General features: G+C 42.9%; 1 protein-coding gene across 10 annotated transcripts in view; it reads right to left on the bottom strand.

Moving 5' to 3' along the window:
* Positions 1-22,669, bottom strand: part of MIDEAS (mitotic deacetylase associated SANT domain protein) — a 143,167-nt gene that overhangs the window by 103,584 nt on the left and 16,914 nt on the right. For 7 of the 10 annotated variants that reach the window (XM_056547117.1, XM_056547118.1, XM_056547120.1 and 4 more), the window contains exon 4: positions 9,976-10,153. The exons of 1 other annotated variant lie outside the window; for it this stretch is intronic. The gene's annotated coding sequence lies outside the window, so the exon portion shown is untranslated. The remainder of the gene's footprint in view (positions 1-9,975; positions 10,154-22,669) is intronic. 2 more of the 10 variants (XM_056547121.1, XM_056547122.1) reach the window with 2 other exon arrangements.

Consider the following 22,669-nt stretch of genomic DNA (forward strand, 5'->3'; position numbering starts at 1 on the left):
CCATAGGATACCATACATAGTATCCCCAATTCACAAGACAGACCATGTGGTCACAAGAACGTGGGTCCCATCAGAATGCAGCAGTGGTAGCTTATGTGTATAGTGCTCCCTCAAGTTACAGTATTAATTTGTTCCAGGACGACCATTGTATGTTGAAACCATTGTATGTTGAGACCAGAACTCTATGGAAACCTGGTAATTGGTTCTGAAGCCACCAAAATGTCATCCAAAAATAGGAAAAAGTGAGGATTAAAGAAAAATAAGTGGATAACTAATGTAGATAAAGCAAATCCTTACATATAAAAGTAAGAAAGATCTGCTGGGAGCTGTAAATCACTGTCTGTCAGTGTTTCCCAACCAGGGTGCCTCCAGCTGTTGCAAAACTACAACTCCCACTGACGGCTATGCAGTGCTCGCGGAATCCGCGCAAAGAATGAACATGTTCTTTCTTTGCGCGGAACAATTTCAGCGGCGTAATTGTCCGCCTCGGAAATTCCGCAGTGTGAACGGGTCTCGCGAAGTTCATACCGTGGAATTCCGCTCGTGGAATTCCGCGAGAATTCCGTAGTGTGAACATAGCCTTAAGAAGTAAGTGTGACGCCAGCTTTATAAAAAAAAAAAATAATAATAATAATAATAAAAGTAGTTGAACAAGGCACTAATGCTGCTGCAGAACATCTTTTAGATGTAGCAGGGTTGTCTAAAATGTATTTATAAATACATACAGATTTAAAACATATAAATTAAGGTTATAATTAAGTAAAGGTGCTGTGAATTTACAATATACTGTATGAGGAAATTTGACCTTTGAGCCACAGGAGGGGGCAGCTGTGTTGGTTTGGTTACAAGTCCACATTGCAGAACGCAATGCAAAGAGTGTGTGTGTTTATATATTACATTACATCAAGGAACATATTGGCCCAGATTTATCAATCATGTCCGATATTCCCATGACAACCAATCACAGCTCAGCTTTCTTTTCACTTATTGCTCTGATAAAATGAAAGCTGAGCTGTGATTGGTTGCTTTGGGAAAATTAGACACATTTCTAATCAATTTGAGCCATTTTCTTAAGTGTAAATGATTGAATATCAACGCTAAGCTCATATTTTGTGTAACAGCTGTGTATTATTGTTAAAAGATTCTTGTGCAATATTATTCCCTCAATGGATCCCAGTATATTTTGGCAATATTATTCCCCCAATGGATCCCAATATACAGTAAGCATAATTTCCAGTTTTATAGAGAAGAATGGTAATATATGCATTAGAGCTACTGAATGGGTTCTTTAGTTCAGTAAATATAAAGGAAGAGGGAGGAAATGATGCAGGCCAGGCCAGGGGCCGATAACACATCATGTAATGTACTGAACTGGTTTAATGAAGATATGATCCAATGTAAATTAAGTAAAGTACATGTAAGCAAATCTCCAGGGCCAGATGGATTACACCCAAGAGTTCTTAGGGAACTAAGTTCAGTCACTTCCGTACCCTTGTTCATGATATTTACAGATTCTCTGGTGTCTGGTATTGTGCCAAGGGACTGTCGAAAGGCGAATGTGGTGCCATTTTTTAAAAAGGGCTCTAGGTCTTCCCCAGGTAATTATAGACCAGTAAGCCTAACGTGCATTGTGGGAAAATTGTTGGAACGACTCATAAGGGAGTACATACAGGAATATGATCAAAGTATACAGTGCCCCCCCCCCCCCCGGACCTACGATGGCCCCGACATATGATCATTTCAACATACGATGGCCTCCCAGAGGCCATCGCATGTTTAAGGCAGCATCAACATACGAAGCTTTTGTATGTCAGGGCCATCGCATAAACGGCTATCCAGCAGCGCAGACTGCTTCAGCTGCCACCGGATAGCCGTTTATGGTGCCCCGTGTGGTCCGCTGCCGATCACTTACCTGTCCTCGGGGCTCCGGCGCGTCCTCTTCAGGATCCCCTGCATCATCGGCGCTCTCCATCGTCGTCATCACGTCACTGCGCACGCCGTCCCGTCATCCAATAGGAGCGGCGTGCGTAGCAACGTGATGGCGGCGACGGAGAGCGAGGATTCTGGGGAAGCAGAGGCCTTGCCGGAGCGTCGGGGACACCCCGGGGACACAGCCACACAGATGGAAGGAGACAGCCGTTGGCTGTCCGGGCATGCTGGGTGTTGTAGTTTTGCAACATCTGGAGGTCCGCAGGTTGGAGACCACTGTCCTACACTTTACATTGCACGGATCCCTCAACATACGATGGTTTCAACAAACGATGGTCCATTTGGAATGGATTACCATCGTATGTTGAGGGACCACTATATAAGTATATAAATGGGCAATACAAAAAATATGGGAAAAACTGTTTCAGGTTAAACCTCCTTAAAGGACAATGGGGGCACTCCCTCTGTCTGGAAAAAAAAAAGGTTTAGTCTCAATGGGCGGCACGCCTTCTTTACCATAAAAACTGTAAATTTATGGAACAGTCTACCTCAGGAACTGGTCACAGCAGGAACAGTTGAAATCTTCAAAACAGAGTTAGATACATTCTTAGAACAACATAACATTAATGCTCATGCAGAAATATAAAATCACATCCCTTCCCTTTCATCCAACCATACCCCTTCCCTTCAATTCCTTGGTTGCACTTGATGGAACTGTGTGTATGTAACTATGTGTAAGTCCTGTTGAAATTCATGAGATCCCTACACGACACAAGGACTTTTTGGTAACATAGAACTACATAAATAGAACTGGGGGTAGAACCCATGGCCATGAACACCTAGGTCTAGTCACAATGACACAAATATTACAAAACGGTGATATTTTTTTAAAACAAAAACTATACAAAGATATCTGAAAACTTCTAGTCAGAAAAAAAACCAGCAGACCACACTTTTAAAGGGGGTTATCCAGGAAAAAACTTTTTTTTTTATATCTATCTATATATATATCAACTGGCTGCAGAAAGTTAAAGAGATTTGTAAATTGCTTCTATTAAAAAAATCTTAATTCTTCCAGTATTTATCAGCTGCTGAAGTTGAGTTGTTCTTTTCTGCAACAGTGCTCTCTGCTGACACCTCTGTGTGTCTCAGGAACTGTCCAGAGCAGAAGTGGTTTCCTAAGGGAATTTGCTCCTACTTTGGACAGTTCCTGAAACAGACAGAGATGTCAGCAGAGAGCACTGTTGTCAGACAGAAAAGAACAACTCAACTTCAGCAGCTGATAACTACTGGAAGGATTAAGATTTTTTAATAGAAGTAATTTACAAATCTGTTTAACTTTCTGGAGCCAGTTCATATAAAAAAAAAATATTTTTTTTCCTGGAATACCCCTTTAAGTCCTGCAAGGTAAACTTAGAATTTTGGTATGTAAGTGTTAACGGGTACACCGTAAAAAAAAAACTCTGCACCAGTCAGCATCCCTTTTTTGACAGGATGGTGACATTTACTCCAAAAGTAAAAAGAAAAAATGTGACCAGCCCTACAAATGAAATATTGTAATATAGTGGGGGAAATACTAACAACAGTCTGTTTCCGATAAATTGTTATCATTTGACTTTTTATTGCAGTTTGTTTTTGTAGCAATTTCTAACTAGTACAACTGTTCAATGGGCTACAATAATGTTTCTATATTGCAGTAAAACATAACTAGAATATAACGCAATAATAGATGAATACATCCTTAGGGCTTATGCACATAGCTGACTTTTCTTACTAAACACAAGCGTACCAGCATTTATGCCAAATGTTTCCACAGCCCCCCCCCCCCCCCCCCACATTACCCAATAGAGGCATTTGTCCAGATTACTGAATCAGCTGAATTACTTCAAAGAGCAGTACAAAATAAAATACAATTATCATATCAGATATATATTTTATATATTTTTTATATGTATGCCTGACTGAAATCCATTACAGCAGTGTTTTCAAAGGCTGTTCGGGCATGCTGGGAGTTCTAGTTTTGCAACAGCCGTAGGCACCCTGGTTGGAAAACACCTCATTATAGGTATACGCCATAAGTAAACATATATACGTCAGCACTAAGGTTCTTTTTACAGAGCTGTAATAATACTGCCATAGACATCCATGGGGCATCTACTATTCTTCTGTATGCCCAAATCTTACACAAATCTTACAAAAAAGAACAAAAGAACATTGTGCCATGCTCATTAAATTTGTGTATTTACATAGTTTTTGTTCCCTTGAAGCACTGCTCAAGGCATCCTGTAAAGTACCTTAAAGGGGTTATCCAGGAAAAAACTTTTTTTTTTTATATATCTCAACTGGCTCCAGAAAGTTAAACAGATTTGTAAATTACTTATATTAAAAAAAATCTTAATCCTTTCAGTACTTATGAGTTGCTGAAGTTGAGTTGTTCTTTTCTGTCTAAGTGCCCTCTGATGACACGTGTCTCGGGAACCGCCCAGTTTAGAAGCAAATCCCCATAGCAAACCTCTTCTACTCTGTGCAGTTCCCGAGACAAGCAGAGATGTCAGCAGAGAGCACTGTTGCCAGACAGAAAACAACAACTCAACTCCAGCAGCTGATAATTATTAAAAGGATTAATATTTTTTTAATAGAAGTAATTTACAAATCTGTTTAACTTTCTGGAGCCAGTTGAGATAAAAAAATTATTTTTTCCTGGAATACCCCTTTAAAAGCACAGAAAAAAGGGATCTAATGTGGGTAGGAGCACTAAGGCTAGGGCTACACAGTGATTGTGCTTTCACAGCTTTGTTTCACTGCCTACATCACAGCTATAGAAAGTTAAAGGGGTATTCCAGGAATTATTTTTTTTTTTTTTTATATCAACTGGCTCCAGAAAGTTAAACATATTTGTAAATTACTTCTATAAAAATTCTTAATCCTTCCAATAATTATCAGCTGCTGAACTTGAGTTGTTCTTTTCTGTCTGGCAACAGTGCTCTCTGCTGACATATCTGCTTGTCTTGGGAACTGCACAGAGTAGAAGAGGTTTGCTATGGGGATTTGCTTCTACTCTGGACATTTCCCGAGACAGGTGTCATCAGAGAGCACTTAGACAGAAAAGAACAACTCAACTACAGCAGCTCATAAGTACTGAAAGGATTAAGATTTTTAAATAGAAGTAATTTACAAATCTGTTTAACTTTCTGGATCCAGTTGATATATAAAAAAAACAAAACATTTTTTTCCCCCCCTGGATAACACCTTTAATATGGTTACATGGCAACCTGCAAACTGCTGCGACCCAAAGGTGGCTCAGTGATTAGCACAGTTACCTTGTATTCATGGGTCCTAGGCTTAAAGGGGTACTCCACCACTAGAAATCCAAAGGATAAGATGTCTTATCATGGGGGGGGGGGGGAGGGTTCAGCCCAGCACCCCCAGGCCGGAGATAGGGAATAAGATGTCTAGGGATGGAGTACCCTTTAAAGGGGTACTCCGCTGCTCAGTGTTTGGAACAAACTGTTCCGAACGCTGGAGCCGGTGTCGGGATGTCATAGCCTCGTCCCTTATTCCATCACGCCCGCCCCCTCCCATGGACTTGCATTGAGGGGGCTGGGCGTGACATCATGAGGGGGCAGGGCTATGACGTCACAAGCTCCCGACGCCGGCTCTAAGCGTTCGGAACAGTTTGATCCAAACGCTGAGCAGCGGAGTACCCCTTTAAGGGCTCAGCTATATCACTGATTCCACAAAAATAAGAAGACAGATGATCCTTGGAAGGTCTTAAAATTAGGCAAATACAACCTCAGAAGCTTAAATGGAAAAGCCATCTGTGAAAAACTAGAGAGTAGGAGAAAATCCCCATAGCAAACATATGCTGCTCTGGACAGTTCCTAAAATGGACAGAGATGTCAGCAGAGAGCACTGTGCTCATGATGTCAGCAGAGAGCTCTGTGTTCCAAAAAGAAAACCATTTCCTCTGTAGTACTGGAAAGATTAAGATTTTTTTAATAGAAGTAATTTACAAATCTGTTAAACTTTCTGGGACCAAAAAAACTGTTTTCCACGGGAGTACCCCTTTAACAGCAATAACTTGAAGTATTGGTTTTCTGTATAACTTCATCAGTCTCATGTCTTTGTTGAGAAATTTTGGCCCACTCCTTTTTTCCCAGCATTGCTTTAGCCCATTGAGGTTTGTGGACATTGGGTTCTGCACAGCTCTTTTAGGGTAGGTCCACACAATCCGCAGCAGATTTTGATACCATTGACTTCAATAGGTCAGCAGAAAATCTGCAAATCTATCACTATTGCAGATTTTCCACTGACCCATTGAAGTCAATGGTAGCAAAATACGTTGCAGATTTTCTGCTATGGGCAACCCAAAGCAGATACGTTACGTGTGAACATACGCTGAGGCTATGTTCACATGGCGGAATTTGGCAGAAAAATTCAGCGGCAGAAATACCTGCAGCAGAAATTCCGATTCCAGCTTCCACAGAAAGAAACGACTGACTTGGAAATGCATTGCCGTCTATGTAGAATGCGCATTACCGAGTGATCCTAGTACCAGCATGTCCCGTGAAAAGTCTGCCCACAAAATGTCACCTTGTTGCTACTTACCCTCTTAATTCCTATGGAAGAAATAAGGATGTACTTACTTTTCCATACACTGCTTCTGCATTTTGGCCTTGTTTTTTACTAAATAATGACATGTTGCAATTTGTCATAGGTTGTTGTTCATCTGAGGTTGTATTTTAAGACCTTCTAAGCACCAGATACATCCTAATTAGAGATGAGCGAACTTACAGTAAATTCGATTCGTCACGAACTTCTCAGCTCGGCGGTTGCTGACTTTTCCTGCATACATTAGTTCAGCTTTCCGGTGCTCCGGTGGGCTGGAAAAGGTGTATACAGTCCTAGGAAAGAGTCTCCTAGGACTGTATCCACCTTTTCCAGCCCACCGGAGCACCTGAAAGCTGAACTCATTTATGCAGGAAAAGTCATCAACTGCCGAGCCGAGAAGTTCGTGACGAATCGAATTTACTGTAAGTTCGCTCATCTCTAATCCTAATATGTAAAAACATAGTACGTGACCTAATAACTAAAACCAAAATTCAAAAAAAGGGTGTAGTTTCATAGGCTGTACCCAGTGACTTGTTTGCAGGTCCTGTAAAAATCCTCACCTCTGCAGACTGATATCTAAAGTACATGTACTTGCACCATAGGCATCAAAACAGCTTGCAGCATTTTTTTCTTTGCTCTGACAAAGTGTTTTATGCAAATTAAGCTGAATCATTGTTATTGAAAAGTTATATAACATTTGTCTATACATAATGTTTGGATTAGTCACCTCCTCTTAAGATCTCTGAATGTTGTCGGTGAATGGAAATAGCCATAGCATTCGCATAACATCATTTTGATCATCATTAATTATGCTTAATTAATGATGATCATAATGATAAATTGCCTAATTAATTGCAAAACTACATCTCCAAGCATGCCCGGACAGCCGAAGGCTGTCCGGGCATGCTGGGAGTTGTAGTTTTTGCAACAGCTGGAGGCACCCTAGTTGGGAGACACTGCTTACTACAATACAATCATGACATGGCCCAAAGGCTGACCGGGCATGCTGGGAATTGTAGTTTTTGCAACAGCTGGAGGCACCCTAGTTGGGAGACACTGATCACTACAATACAATGATGACATGGCCCAAAGGCTGACCGGGCATGCTGGGAGTTGTAGTTTTTGCAACAGCTGGAGGCACCCTAGTTGGGAGACACTGCTTACTACAATACAATCATGACATGGCCCAAAGGCTGACCGGGCATGCTGGGAATTGTAGTTTTTGCAACAGCTGGAGGCACCCTAGTTGGGAGACACTGATCACTACAATACAATGATGACATGGCCCAAAGGCTGGGAATTGTAGTTTTTGCAACAGCTGGAGGCACCCTGGTTGGGAGACAGTGATCACTACAATACAATGATGACATGGCCCAAAGGCTGACCGGGCATGCTGGGAGTTGTAGTTTTTGCAACAGCTGGAGGCACCCTAGTTGGGAGACACTGCTCACTACAATACAATGATGACATGGCCCAAAGGCTGACCGGGCATGCTGGGAATTGTAGTTTTTGCAACAGCTGGAGGCACCCTAGTTGGGAGACACTGCTCACTACAATACAATGATGACTTGGCCCAAAGGCTGACCGGGCATGCTGGGAATTGTAGTTTTTTGCAACAGCTGGAGGGACCCTAGATGGGAGACACTGCTCACTACAATACAATGATGACATGGCCCAAAGGCTGACGGGGCATGCTGGGAGTTGTAGTTTTTGCAACAGCTGGAGGCACCCTAGTTGGGAGACACTGCTCACTACAATACAATGATGACATGGCCCAAAGGCTGACCGGGCATGCTGGGAGTTGTAGTTTTTGCAACAGCTGGAGGCACCCTAGTTGGGAGACATTGCTCACTACAATATAATGATGACATTGCCCAAAGGCTGACCGGGCATGCTGGGAGTTGTAGTTTTTGCAACAGCTGGAGGCACCCTAGTTGGGAGACAGTGATCACTACAATACAATGATGACATGGCCCAAAGGCTGACCGGGCATGCTGGGAATTATAGTTTTTGCAACAGCTGGAGGCACCCTAGTTGGGAGACACTGCTCACTACAATACAATGATGACATGGCCCAAAGGCTGACCGGGCATGCTGGGAGTTGCAGTCAAATGCTCCCTGGTTGAGAAACCCTGGCATAGAGAATAAGTGGACAAACATTTTGGAAACAGACGACTTCCTTAATAAAGAAAAAAATCATTGCGCTGATTGGAAAAATTGGAATATTTGCATTGCAAGCAAACAAAATGACAAATATCTCGGTTATGCACTACATGCCCTAAACTGGTCTATGTACAGTATAAGGAACATATCAAGTCGTTACATATCATTCGTTACATACTTGACTCCTGCATAGTTGAACGTCAGTAAAATAGTCGTGCAGATTCTGCTGCGACTTGATGGAAACATTGTCGCCGCTTGCACGTGTACGGAGCAGGACTCACTTAAAAGACTAAATTTTGCAACACCAAAACCTTTACGGTACGTTCACACCTGCATATTTTCTGCTGCAGATTTGCTGTAGCAGATTTTACTACCCAATGAAGTCAATGGACAGCAAAATCTGCTGAAGCAGATCTGTAGCAGAAATGACGCACCCTTACACATGAAACCTACAAAGTTTTTGGTGCTGCACAAAAACCATTGAGCCGATACAGTGACCCCCCCGACCTACGATGGCCCCGACATACGATCATTTCAACATACGATGGCCTCTCAGAGGCAGCATCAACATATGATGCTTTTGTATGTCGGGGCCATCGCATAAACGTCTATCCGGCAGCACAGACTGCTTCAGCTACCACCGGATAGCCGTTTACGGTGCCCGTGTGGTCCGCTGACGATCACTTACCTGTCCTCGGGGCTCCGGCGCGTCCTCTTCGGGATCCCCTGCATTGTCGGCGCTCTCCATCGTCGTCATCACGTCGCTGCGCGCGCCGTCCCGTCATCCAATAGGAGCGGCATGCGTAGCAACGTGATAGCGGCGAATGAGAGCGAGGATGCCGGAGAAGCAGAGGCCTTGCCGGAGCATCGGGGACACGGTGACAGCGATGGAAGGCGACATCCAGGGCAGCGGTGACGGTCCGGAGCGGCGGGGACAGGTGAGTATAACCTCCAATACCAGTGGTCTTCAACCTGCGGACCTCCAGATGTTGCAAAACTACAACTCCCAGCATGCCCGGACAGCCGTTGGCTGTCCGGGCATGCTGGGTGTTGTAGTTTTGCAACATCTGGAGGTCCGCAGGTTGTAGACCACTGTCCTATACTTTACATTGCACGGATCCCTCGACATACGATGGTTTCAACAAACGATGGTCCATTTGGAACGGATTCCCATCGCATGTTGAGGGACCACTGTATTCCAAAGAAGGCATGCAATCCATAAATCAGGACTAAGTAATATGCCATAAAGTAGTAATAAAGGAATGCACAAACCTTTTGGAGATTTGCAAGCTCCAGGGGCATCCTTGTAGTGTAGATAGTCTCAGGGCGGTGAATGCTGGGCTGTCTGCAGTGCCCTCCTGTCCAGTGTGTTGCAGGCACCGCACCAGCTGCCACTGTCAATTGTACCCTGCAAACTCCACACAAGTTCAGGAGAGTAAAGATCAGATCCCTTAAAAACAACAAAAACAATGCAACACAAAATCAGTAGTCAAACAGCCTAAGTGGCGCACAGCAGGGCCCACACCCTGAGTTGCTTCTCACCAGCCAACAACTCCTAGTCCATTAAAAAAAAAAACGAAGAAAAAAAAACTTGTTTTCAGTCTTGTTTAACTCTACAGAGTCGTCACTTCCTCATATTCAGGGCTCGCCTCCCCCCCCCTCCTCCTCCTCCTCCTGTGCTAAAATGAAAGCACAGGAATCTCTGTGTGCTGCAGGCATTGCCCTGACTTGCTGACTGTTGCACACACTTTTGTTACTGGAGCCACGGAAATGATGACCCCTCTGTCAACCGCTGCAGGGGGGAGATGTCAATGTAGTTTATTGCAACGTTTAGTTTTAAGGTACCTTCACACCGAGGAATTTGAGCGTAAATCTCGCTTAAAAATTCTGCTGTGGAATTTATTTTTGTTTTTTTGCGCAGAACTTGCACGGAATTGGCGTGAAATTCCGCGCAGAATAGAGGAGTAAACAGTTGTGGGTTTTTTTGTTTTGTTTTTTGCTGGCCTACAGCCACCAACTAGAATTTCCCTTTATTTATTTTTTTTGTCACACCGAAATTGCGCGCAAAAAAAAAAATGGTGGTTGTAGGCCAGCAAAAAAAAAAACAAAAAAAAACTGTTTCCTCCTCTATTCTGCACGGAACTGGCGTGAAATTCCGTGCAGAATAGAGGAGGAAACAGTTTGTTTTTTTTGCTGCCCCCTACAACCAGCATTTATTTTTTGCGCGCAATTTCAGTGTGACAAAAAAATAAATAAAGGGAAATTCTAGTTGGCGGCTGTAGGCCAGCAAAAAAAAAAAAAAACAACTGTTTCATCCTCTATTCAGCGCGGAATTTCACGGCAAGTTCTGCGCAAAAAAAAAATCCCACAGCAGAATTTTTAAGCGAGATTTACGCTCAAATTTCCTCCTCTATTCCGTGCAAATTCTGTACAAAAACGGTGTCGCGCGGAAACATTTTTTACCATTGATTTCTGCTCACAGATTCCGCTTGAAGAATAAACATGTTCTTTCTTCAAGCGGAAAGGAAATCCGCAAGTGGAATTTCCGCAGTGTGAACAGGAAAGCGTAAAACACATTACAGTCAATGGGAAGAGGTGATGTTGCTTAATTTGGAGCAGAGAATTCAAGAGGAATTAATCAAGTAAATTCCTCTTGAATTACTCAGTGTGAACGCACCCGTAGGCTAGGTTCACACTGAAATTTCTGGGCAGAATTTCTGCCGGAGATCGAGCTGGCCGCAATAGGACCGCGTGGACTACATTGCAGTCCCCATAGATGGCAATGCATTTCTGAGCAGATCTCCCAAAAGATCCACTTGGAAATGCATTGCAGTCTATGGGGGCAGCAATGCAGTCTGCTCGGTCCTAGCGCCGCTGGCTCGATCTCCGGCAGAAATTCTGGCCAGAAATTCTGCAGTGTAAACCCAGCCTAAGGCCGTCACGCCCCCTCCCATAGACTTGCATTGAGGGGGGCGGGGTGTAACGGCATGATGTCACGTGGCTATGATGTCACGAGCTCCCGGCATCGGCTCCAGCATTCAAAACAGTTTGTTCCAAACGTTGAGCAGAGGAGTACCCCTTTAAAGGGGTTATCTGATGGAAAGTGGTTTTTATGCCATGTGTAATATATTTTAAAAAAAAGCGTCTACTCACGTCCAGCGCTCCAGTGACCTGCTCTGGTCCCCCCCCCCCCCCCCCCCCCAATGCAATCCTCTTCCTGAGCTGTAGTGTGACGTATCAGGCCTAGGAGGAGCCCGGCCCCTATGTGTCATACTGCTGCCCAGCAATTTGCTGGCCGCAGCAATGTCCCACCTCGGCCAGTGACTGGCTGAGCAGTGGTATAACACATTGGGCCCGGGTGCCTCCTAGGCCCAATACCTCTAGCACAGGAAAAGGACCAGAGCAGGACACTGGAGCGCTGGAGGTGAATAGAGGCTTATTTTTTTTATGTCCCACAAAATGGGCATAGTTCACAAAATTCCCCCTACCACCAGATAACCCCTTTAGGGCAACTTACAAGTGAAGTCAATAACACTGACAATATCGTGCCAATTGCATCTGTCAAGGGGTGGGATATACAGTGGGGATCAAAAGTTTGAGCACCCCAGGTAAAAATTTGTATTAATGTGCATAAAGAAGCCAAGGAAAGATGGAAAAATCTCCAAAAGGCATCAAATTACAGATTAGACATTCTTATAATATGTCAACAAAAGTTAGATTTTATTTCCATCATTTACACTTTCAAAATAACAGAAAACAAAAAAAAAATGGCATCTGCAAAAGTTTGGGCACCCTGCAGAATTTATAGCATGCACTGCCCCCTTTGCAAAGCTGAGACCTGCCAGTGTCATGGATTGTTCTCAATCATCATCTGGGAAGACCAGGTGATGCCAATCTCAAAGGTTTTAAATGCCCAGACTCATCTGACCTTGCCCCAACAATCAGCACCATGGGTTCATCTAAGCAGTTGTCTAGAAATCTGAAACTGAAAATAGTTGACGCTCACAAAGCTTGAGAAGGCTATAAGAAGATAGCAAAACATTTTCAGATGTCAATATCCTCTGTTCGGAATGTAATTAAGAAAAGGCAGTCATCAGGAACAGTGGAAGGTAAAGCAAGATCTGGAAGATCAAGAAAAATATCAGACCGAACAGCTCGCAGGATTGTGAGATAAACTATTCCAAACCCACATTTGACTGCACAATCCCTCCAGAAAGATCTGGCAGACGCTGGAGTTGTGATACACTATTCCACTATAAAGAGATACTTGTACAAATATGGTCTTCATGGAAGAGTCATCAGAAGAAAACCTCTTCTACCTCCTCACCACAAAAATCAGCGTTTGAACTTTGCAAATGAACATATAGACAAGCCTGATGCATTTTGGAAACAAGTTTTGTGGACCGATGAGGTTAAAATTTAACTTTTTGGCCAGAATGAGCAAAGATACATTTGGAGAAGGAGGTGGAACAGAATTAAATGAAAAGAACCTCTGTCCAACTGTTAAGCATGGGGGTCGATCAATCATGCTTTGGGGTTGTATTGCAGCCAGTGGCACAGGGAACATCTCACGAGTAGAAGGAAAAATGGATTCAATACAATTTCAGCAAATTTTGGATGCTAACTTGATGCCATCTGTGAAAAAGCTGAAGTTAAAGAGAGAATGGCTTCTATAAATGGATAATGATCCTAAACACACCTCTAAATCCATGGGGGATTACATCAAGAGGCGTAAACTGAAGGTTTTGCCATGGCCTTCACAATCTCCTGACCACAACATAATTGAAAATCTATGGATAGACCTTAAAAGAGCAGTGCGTGACAGACAGCCCAGAAATCTTAAAGAACTGGAAGACTTTTGTAAGGAAGAATGGGCAAAGATACCTCAAACAAGAATTGAAAGACTCTTGGCTGGCTACAAAAAGCGTTTACAAGCTGTGATACTTGCCAAAGGGGGCAGTACAAGACATTAACTCTGCAGGGTGCCCAAACTTTTGCAGACGCCATTTTTTTTGTTTTCTGTTATTTTGAAAGTGTAAATGATGGAAATAAAATCTAACTTTTGTTGACATATTATAAGAATGTCTAATCTGTAATTTGATGCCTTTTGGAGATTTTTCCATCTTTCCTTGGCTTCTTTATGCACATTAATACAAATCTTTACCTGGGGTGCCCAAACTTTTGATCCCCACTGTATATGGCTGGAGTCAGTTCTTATCGTTGATGGGGGGTTTTGCCAGTTGCTGCAAAGAATTTATTATCCAGGACATAGAAAGTGAAGAAAAGTAGCAGGCGGTACAATGTATCATATCTTCTTAATTGTATCATGCGGCTATGATAATATTGTGCTGAACGCTGTGTCTTGTTTCCTAGCAGAATTTATTATGTTTCCCCTGGAAAGTGCCCAGGAATCCCCTGGATAGTGCAAAAAGGATAAAACGCTCTCACACATTCCTACTCTAGCTCGTTACTGATGTACATTAGCGCAACCAGTTCATCTGCTAACCTTGTCCTCTGGAAGTGCACAACAAGAAAAATGATCAAGCCTGCGCAGATCATCTATTTTTGTGCAATTTTTATGTTATCATTTCTGCACAGGTCAATGTGCAAAATAAAAACACACTGCGCACTCAGTCAGGCTGGTGTGCGCCATTTGATGAATTCCTCCTTGCTAGGTTTTTCTCAAAAGTTTCTTTCCCTTTGCATCCTTGTTGCTGTTCACAGACTTGTATTGTGAGTGAAAGGTATAACTGTATAATCTACTCAGTACCCCTGGTACTGGTTCTCTGTCTTTTCTGTACCCCTGGTACTAGGTCCAATTTGGCTTAAGGCTTGTACTGGCCAGGAGAGCGTCTTGTCAGGTGTGGAAAAAATACATGCACACAAGATGCCGTCTAAGTACGCTCTGTTTTACTATTTGCCAACGTTCATATATATACCATGTTGCTTAATAGTTACAAGTCAGCAGAACACAAGAACAGGATGTACGTGCACAACAGTTAGGAATCAGCAGTTGAGATAACGAGAAGTACGATACGAGCCTTGCGGTTACAAACGGCAGAATCAAGATATATCATACAAGATTACAGAATTAAGATACACATCATACAACATTACAGATCTGTATTATTCTATCAAGACTCTTGTACCCTTCAATCCCCTCTTAAAACCAGTTGTCACTTTAGACAACTTGGTTTTTCTTGTTTTCTATTTTCTTTTGAAAAGTCTTTATGTAGGCAGTATAGCCTTCTGCTGAGTGACGGTGAAGTAGAGGGACTTGGGTGTCTGATGAGGTGGAGAGGAGGATTTTAGTATCTGCAGCAGGTCTTGGCTTGCAGCGTTTCATACATAAGAAAATAAGTTTTATTGACACATATACTATGAGGGCAATGACAGTAATGTGTATTATGAGCTGCAGAACGCCCCCTATCCATCCTCCTACGCCCTTGAGCCAGGTAGCGGGATTCAATATTGAAAAGGTATCCCCCCACCACTTATCCCTGTTGATTTCATTGTCTTTGGCATATTTGTCCCTCAATTTTTGTATGTTCTCAAGCTGGTGGTGCATCTGAATTGTTCCTGAAGTGTCTATGTAATGGCAACAAGTAGGACCTATGATTTGACACATCCCTCCTTGAGCTGCTGTGAGATAGTCCAAGACTATTGCGTGTTGGTTAGTCACTATCATCAGTTGATTTTGCACGGACACAGAGGTATTAGTAATTTCTAAAATGTCATATATTTGGTCGTCGAGGTAGTTAGTGGCTTCGACTAACTTATCCCATATTTGCATCACCATTGGATATATAAAAATGGTGCTAAAAAGCTTGTTGGTTATTCCCATTTGTACAACATGTGGCCTACCGTTTTCCCTTTCTTTGTTATCTGCTGCTCTTCGGTATAACATGTGTTTAGGAGCTGCTCTCATGTCAATGTCGTCGTTGGATATGACAAAGGTGGAGGGGGTAAGTCTAGCTAGGGTGCATGTGCCTTTGACCCCTACCGGCAACCACTTGTAGGCTTCCCTACCACATACCCAATAGATGTCTCGTGGGAGCTCCCAGAAAGAGGAATGTTGATTGATAAGTTTATTAACTATGTCAATGAGTCTAGAGGCATTTGTTAAGTAACACCAGGAAGGTATCTGTCCTAATCTACCGCAGTAGCCCACATCTGGGTTATTACATGTTGGTTCAGTAAGTTGGTATTCTGACGTGTCATTACATGGTTGGTGTCCTGTTATATTATAGCAGTCTACATCTTGAGTAGCCTGAGTAATGAGGGTGTTATTTGGCCACCTTGGGTCATGTAAGTACCTTTCTATCTGGCTGGGTTTAAGAAGATCAGTACTTGCGGATGTCCTGTTAAAACTAACTTTCATTCCTTCTGTGGGGATTGCTCCTAGGTCTAGTATATGTGTGACCACTCGAGTTACCCAGGAACCCCCCGTGAAAGCCAACACTTGTTGTGGTCCTAGGCCTGGGCTGCTTAAGTTTCCCTGCCACCATGGCTGCCCCACCCATCCTACTATAGGAATACCCACTGAGGTGTTTCAGTTCTTTGCATATGGTGTCTCATTGTCAGCAAGCATGTCAAAACAGTCTCCCTGAAATAATTCATATGAGGGCACAGGGATAGCAAAGTAGGGCATGCTTTGGGCAGACACAGGGGCATGGGTGCATATCCAACAATCCTTTGCAGTGAGGTTTTGTGCTAACATTATATGGTGTTTCAGGAACTTATTGTTTGGGTGTCTCTCTAATTCATTCTGTAGAGTCACCGTGGGGTGTATCAAAGTCAATAAAGTCATTAATGCAAACATCAGGAGACTTAGTTTCTTCAACCATCTGCCAGAACAAGGCCAGGGCATCAGCGGGTACATCTTTCGGTAGGCTTTCAAGGTCAGGGCTGTCTGCCCCCGTTATTACCTCCTTTGGGTGATGTTGAACGAGTTTGATCCGAGAGGCGTGAATCCAAGAAGGGATTCCGTCTTCCGTGAGAACCGCCGTCCTCGTCACGGCAACAACTGTGGTTGGGGGTCCAAAGGTGAAGTCTCCGGGCTTCTTTCCTTTCGACAGAGTTTTAACCAGGACAGTGTCGCCTTCCTGGAACTGGTGTGTTGGTTCCTGTGGGAGAGAAGGAGAATTACAGACAACATTTTGTTCTACTTTATCAAGGGTTTGGATAAGGTCTGTGACATATTGTTCCCTTATCTGGTCGAGGTCCCCTTCTTCTGTTATAAGTGGTCGTTGGGCCCATGGAGTCGGGAAAGGCCTACCCATGGAAATGAGCAATAAAACTGGGGCACTGTGTTGGGTTATGCATGGTGTCCCCTCTTTGCAGATCAATCCTGTTACAGGATTTTTCTGCAATACCGGATAACACCAATCATATTCCTCTTGTTCGGGAACAGAGGACTGGAGAGAGAAGAAGTTGTGTGTCTACGAGTGAAGGAGGTGTAAGAACTGGTAACATCAGTGAGACGGGTTGTTGTGTAGCAGCCAGTTTGGCAGTGTGGTCTGCTAGAGCATTGCCCTTTGAAATGTGATCAGTCCCACGTGTGTGTGTCCTGCAGTGAATGATGACTAATTGTGATGGTAGGGTAAGTGCATGTTAATGGTGACAGGTTTCTTATCAAAAAGTGTACAGGCTCTTGTGAGGGCGATGAGTTCTGCAGCTTGTGCGGACTTATAGGGGATGAACTGGGCCTTGAGGACAATGTCAGGTAATTGGACAATGGCATAACTGGCATAGTAAACATTGTCATTGGGGCGTGTACATGACCCATCTACAAAGACTTCTGGAGCATCAGGTATGGGCACTGAAGAGAGGTCGGGTCTGGGTGAGGCGTCAGTGTGGATGACTGGCAAGCAGTCATGTATGTCCGGCATCACATCATCATGAATTTTCAGGCCAACTAGTGTGCAGGGCCATATGTAGGGGAGGCATACACCATTTTCAAGGATGGATTACTGAGGAGAATTGCCTCATATCCAGAGAGCCGTTGTGTTTACATGTGTTGTGTATGTAGGCCTTTAAGGAGAGAGATAACATCATGAGAAGTGTACAAGGCAGTGTCATGTCCTAAATTGATGATGGTAGCTTGTTCAACAATCATAGCACAGGCAGCAAGAGCTCGCAGACATGCCGGCATCCCCTGTACGGAGACGGGCATCACCTTTGAGAAAAAAGCACAAGGACGCAGTTTGCCTCCGTGAAATTGTGTCAGCACACCCGCCATGGTTTTACAATTGTCTCGTGCATACATTTGGAAAGGCAAATTGTAATCTGGGAGACCTAGCCCTGGACTTGTCATTAAAAGCTTTGTACATTTATGAGGACCATTTGATTAGATCTGGTTTGCCCGATAGGGTAGCATCTCTATGAGCAGTCGGGAATCCACTGTCTGCAGTAGTTAATCATACCCAAGAAAGATTGCATTTCCTTCTGGGCGTGCGGGGTGACCAGGCCCGCTACAGACTGGACTCTAGACTTGCTCAACTCCATTTTGGCAGAACAAAACCCAGATATTCAACCTGTTCACAACCCCATCCTCAAGGCAGGCCTCCTCAGAGAAACTACACATTAACAAATCATCAACATTTTGGAGGAGAACAGAACCCTGGGGGGCGTGCCATGATTTTATAAAGGCTTGGAGGACAATGCTGAACACAACTGGTGAATCAGCATACCCCTGGGGCATTGTACACCAGGTTAACTGTAGTCCCTCAAAGGAAAAAGCAAAAAGGAGTCTGGTCTCTTTGTCCACTGGGATCGAGAAGAAAGCATTCTTCAGATCGAGGACAGAAAAATGAGTTGCCTGTGCTGGGATTGATGACAACAGTTGGGTGACATCAGGAACTATAGGGGCAATAGACACAATTAGTCTGTTGATGGCTCTCAGGTCTTGTACAAAACAGACAGTACCATTGGGTTTGGAGACAGTATTAATTGGAGTGCAGTAGGGAGAGACAGTATGTTCTAAAACTCTATTGTGTAGGAAATGTTTGATCATAGGGCGGATACCTTTGATTTTTTTTTTTTTACATGACAAGGGGTACTGTTTTTGGTAGACCGGGAGGATGTCTGGTTTGAGTCTTGCCTTGTATGGTGTACAGTCAATGTGTCCCACATCATGGTCTCCATGTGACCAGACAATGGGGTCTACCTCAGGTGGGACTTGGGTCGGGGACATAACAGGATAATGTTAGTACCCTGCAGGTGTGACTATGGGTGCGAGGTCAGACGTGACATGTAACCTGGACTGGGATGCAGTGATATGTAATTTGAGTTTACATGTGAGGTCTCTTCTCAGGAGGTTTACAGGGCATTCAGGTATGATGCGAAAGGAATAGAAGGTTAAATGGTCACCCTCGGGACATTGTATATACAGGTACTATGAACATACTCAATTTCAAACAGTAGACATATATATATACGCATATATATACATATATATATATACATACATGCACATACATACATATCCCCTGAAAAACAAAACTACTCCAGATCCGAAGAAGAGGAAGAGGCTGTCATGCTCCCTGTAAACCCCGCCTTACTCCTCCCAAACCTCTGTGTCACCAGTCACCGCCCCTTTGAGTCTGGCTTCTTGTCTTTCCCCAGTTCTGGTCAGTCACCATGAAACGTCTATTATCACATGTGTTACTGACAGTGTTACTTTACATTAAGAGACATAAGAGAAACATGTAACATGTAACAATACCGACATTTACAAATACTTAACGTACAACACACAGGGCCCACATTCTCACCAAAGATATAAAAATAAAAGTGTACACAGCTCTCTTAAAAAAAATGTAAAAATAATTATCTCCAATGCGCATTGTTTATAATCCAGTAAACCATTAGCTTGATTTTAAATGCCTAAAGTAATATTTATCAATTAAATAGTGATCACTTTTTTTATTTATTTTATCTTCTTGGCCAAACTTCTTCTCTTATTACTCCTGTAATATAATCAGACAATTAATCGCATTTCCTGATAAATTTCATTTATTTTTATTTTTTTTGCATCAACCCTGTGTTACTGTGAAGGCAAGAAATTAATGAAATATCATCAAATAGTTCAATTTAATACCACGTGAATATATTTTTCTTTTAACACCATTTTCATTACAACACAACAGCTTCACAGGGAAAACATTCACTGGTCATTTGCTATACACTCCTGATTCTATACACCTCACACATATATAACATACTTTATATCATAAGAACCATCCTATAAACGCCATCATATGACCACATACACAGGGCTTTCCAAGCGATTTACCACATCACTCCATTCCATAGCATTGAACACTCATCTTCACTTCATTTATTCCAGCAGTGTCAGCTCTGCTCATCCTACATTCCTCACACTGCTTCACATGCTTTCTCCTTCACAAATCACCTGCTTTTCCACCAAAACTTTGAGTCTCTATTTCTGACAACAATCTCTAATCCTATCAAACAATTTACACAGCCCTGCATCATAACGCCAACATGCTGTGAACCTTTTCCAAAAATTCAGTAACAGTTTCACCAAGTTTTTGTTTGCATGCCACAGCAATAGGCAGTGATGATTTTTGTTTGAAAACTTGGTTAAGTTCCTCTTCTAATTCTCTCCATATACGTTCTCTACCCTTCTCGAGATTACAAATGTAGTTGTTAGAGTGGGGGTCAGGTGGTATTTATCATTGGCCCCCTCCTTTGGGAATGGGCTGGAGTCCTTCATGAATTCTGACCAACCAGCTATATCATCTACCCATGGATTCACTAAGTCCCATCCTGTAGGGCTAACTCGGGCCACATAAGCCTTACATGTTTCATTGGGAAGGGGAGGAGGATATGACTTAGATGATTTGGAACCCATGTTCAGTAATTGGTGCAAAACCACAATCTCTGGATTTGGATTCCTCTCAACAGATTAGGGATTCTCTGATTTAATTGCACCAATCACTGAGCATGCACGGTATCTCTGAACAAACTGTCACTTGCTTTCACCACATCCCGGGTCATCAAGTTTCCTCTAGCCGGGAGGGTGGGGCGTCTTACAGATGTTTTGAGAACCAGCAGATTATTACTATTATTATTATTAGTATTAATATTATAACAGTTATATGCACCTTACTCTAGACATTAAAGCAATGGTTAGTATACTCACGTGTCTTCTTAAGCTTAAAGGAAAAAAGGAAGTTACAAGTAAAACACTAAACAGAACTAAACAGAAATACAAGAAGTTTTGTAAGCGTTAAGCCAAATTGAAACAAGACAACCACCCTGGATTGTCAAATTACTCTTAGTTCCTCATTTCCCCTGTTCCCTGAACAGAAGGCAAATACTGTAATACTGTGTCCCAGACACGATATGAAAGTAACTGTTATACTTACTGGAATCGAGACGTGGCCAGTGCCCCCCGGGTCGACAATACCACACAAGGATATGGTTCTTACCGGTCCGGAGGATGACCCTCTCGACCCCGGACTGAGCCCCCAGCTGAAAGGTATAACTGTATAATCTACTCAGTACCCCTGGTACTGGTTCTCTGTCTTTTCTGTACCCCTGGTACTAGGTCCAATTTGGCTTAAGGCTTGTACTGGCCAGGAGAGCGTCTTGTCAGGTGTGGAAAAAATACATGCACACAAGATGCCGTCTAAGTACGCTCTGTTTTACTATTTGCCAACGTTCATATATATACCATGTTGCTTAATAGTTACAAGTCAGCAGAACACAAGAACAGGATGTACGTGCACAACAGTTAGGAATCAGCAGTTGAGATAACGAGAAGTACGATACGAGCCTTGCGGTTACAAACGGCAGAATCAAGATATATCATACAAGATTACAGAATTAAGATACACATCATACAACATTACAGATCTGTATTATTCTATCAAGACTCTTGTACCCTTCAGTGAGCATTGCACAAGCCCACGCCACCCTCCCACTCCTTTTCCGAGGGTGTTTCTGCAAGCTGCTATACACTTTCCTCTCAGTTATGGCAGGGTTGGAATGACTCCTTCTATCACTCTAGTAGGCTGCTGGCTCTCACACAAGCGCTATGTACAGTATTTCAACACAAAAAGTCTGTAGTGAAGAGGCTGGTGATCACATAAGCCAGTGATTTCCAAGCAGCGGGTCTTCAGCTGTTGCAAAAGTACAACTCCCAGCATGCCCAGACTGTCTCCCAGCATGCCCGGCCTTTTGGCTGTCTGGGCATGCTGGGAGTTGTAGATATGCAACAGCTGGAGAAACACTGTTAGGAAAACACTGTCACTGTGGCTTGAATAAGTTCCATTCAAGCCACTAGGGGAAGCAATGTCGAATACATAGCACATAGGGGCCTTTTACGCACACCTCTTGTGGTTGTATAACTTTTTAAAGGGGTACTCCAGTGGAATATTTTTTTTTTTTAATCAACTGGTGCCAGAAAGTTAAACAGATTTCTAAATTACTTCTATTAAAAAATCTTTACCCTTCCAGTACTTTTTTTGCAGCTGTATGCTGCAGAGGAAATTTTTCTCTTTTTTAATTTCTTTTTTGTCTTGTCCACAGTGCTCTCTGCTGACACCTGATGCCCATATCAGGAACTGTGCAGAGCAGGAGAAAATCCCCATAGCAAACCTATCCTGCTCCAAATAGTTTCTAAAATTGACAGAGGTGTCAGCAGAGCACTGTGGTCAGACAGAAAGGAAATTCAAAAAGAAAAGAACTTCCTATGGAGCATAACCGCAGCTGATAAGTATTGAAAGAATTAAGATTTTTAAATAGAATTAATTCACAAATCTGTTTAATTTTCTGGCACCAGTTGATTTAAAAAGAAAATGTTTTCCAGGGGAGTACCCCTTTAATTTTAATTTATACTTTGTCCCACATTGGCCTTTAGAACCTGTGGACCGCAGACAAACAGAATAAACTGGTTACATGTATTCACACCTGTACATGTACATATACAATAGCC

Source organism: Hyla sarda, chromosome 11 (assembly GCF_029499605.1).
Source record: "Hyla sarda isolate aHylSar1 chromosome 11, aHylSar1.hap1, whole genome shotgun sequence".
Lineage (NCBI taxonomy): Eukaryota > Metazoa > Chordata > Amphibia > Anura > Hylidae > Hyla > Hyla sarda.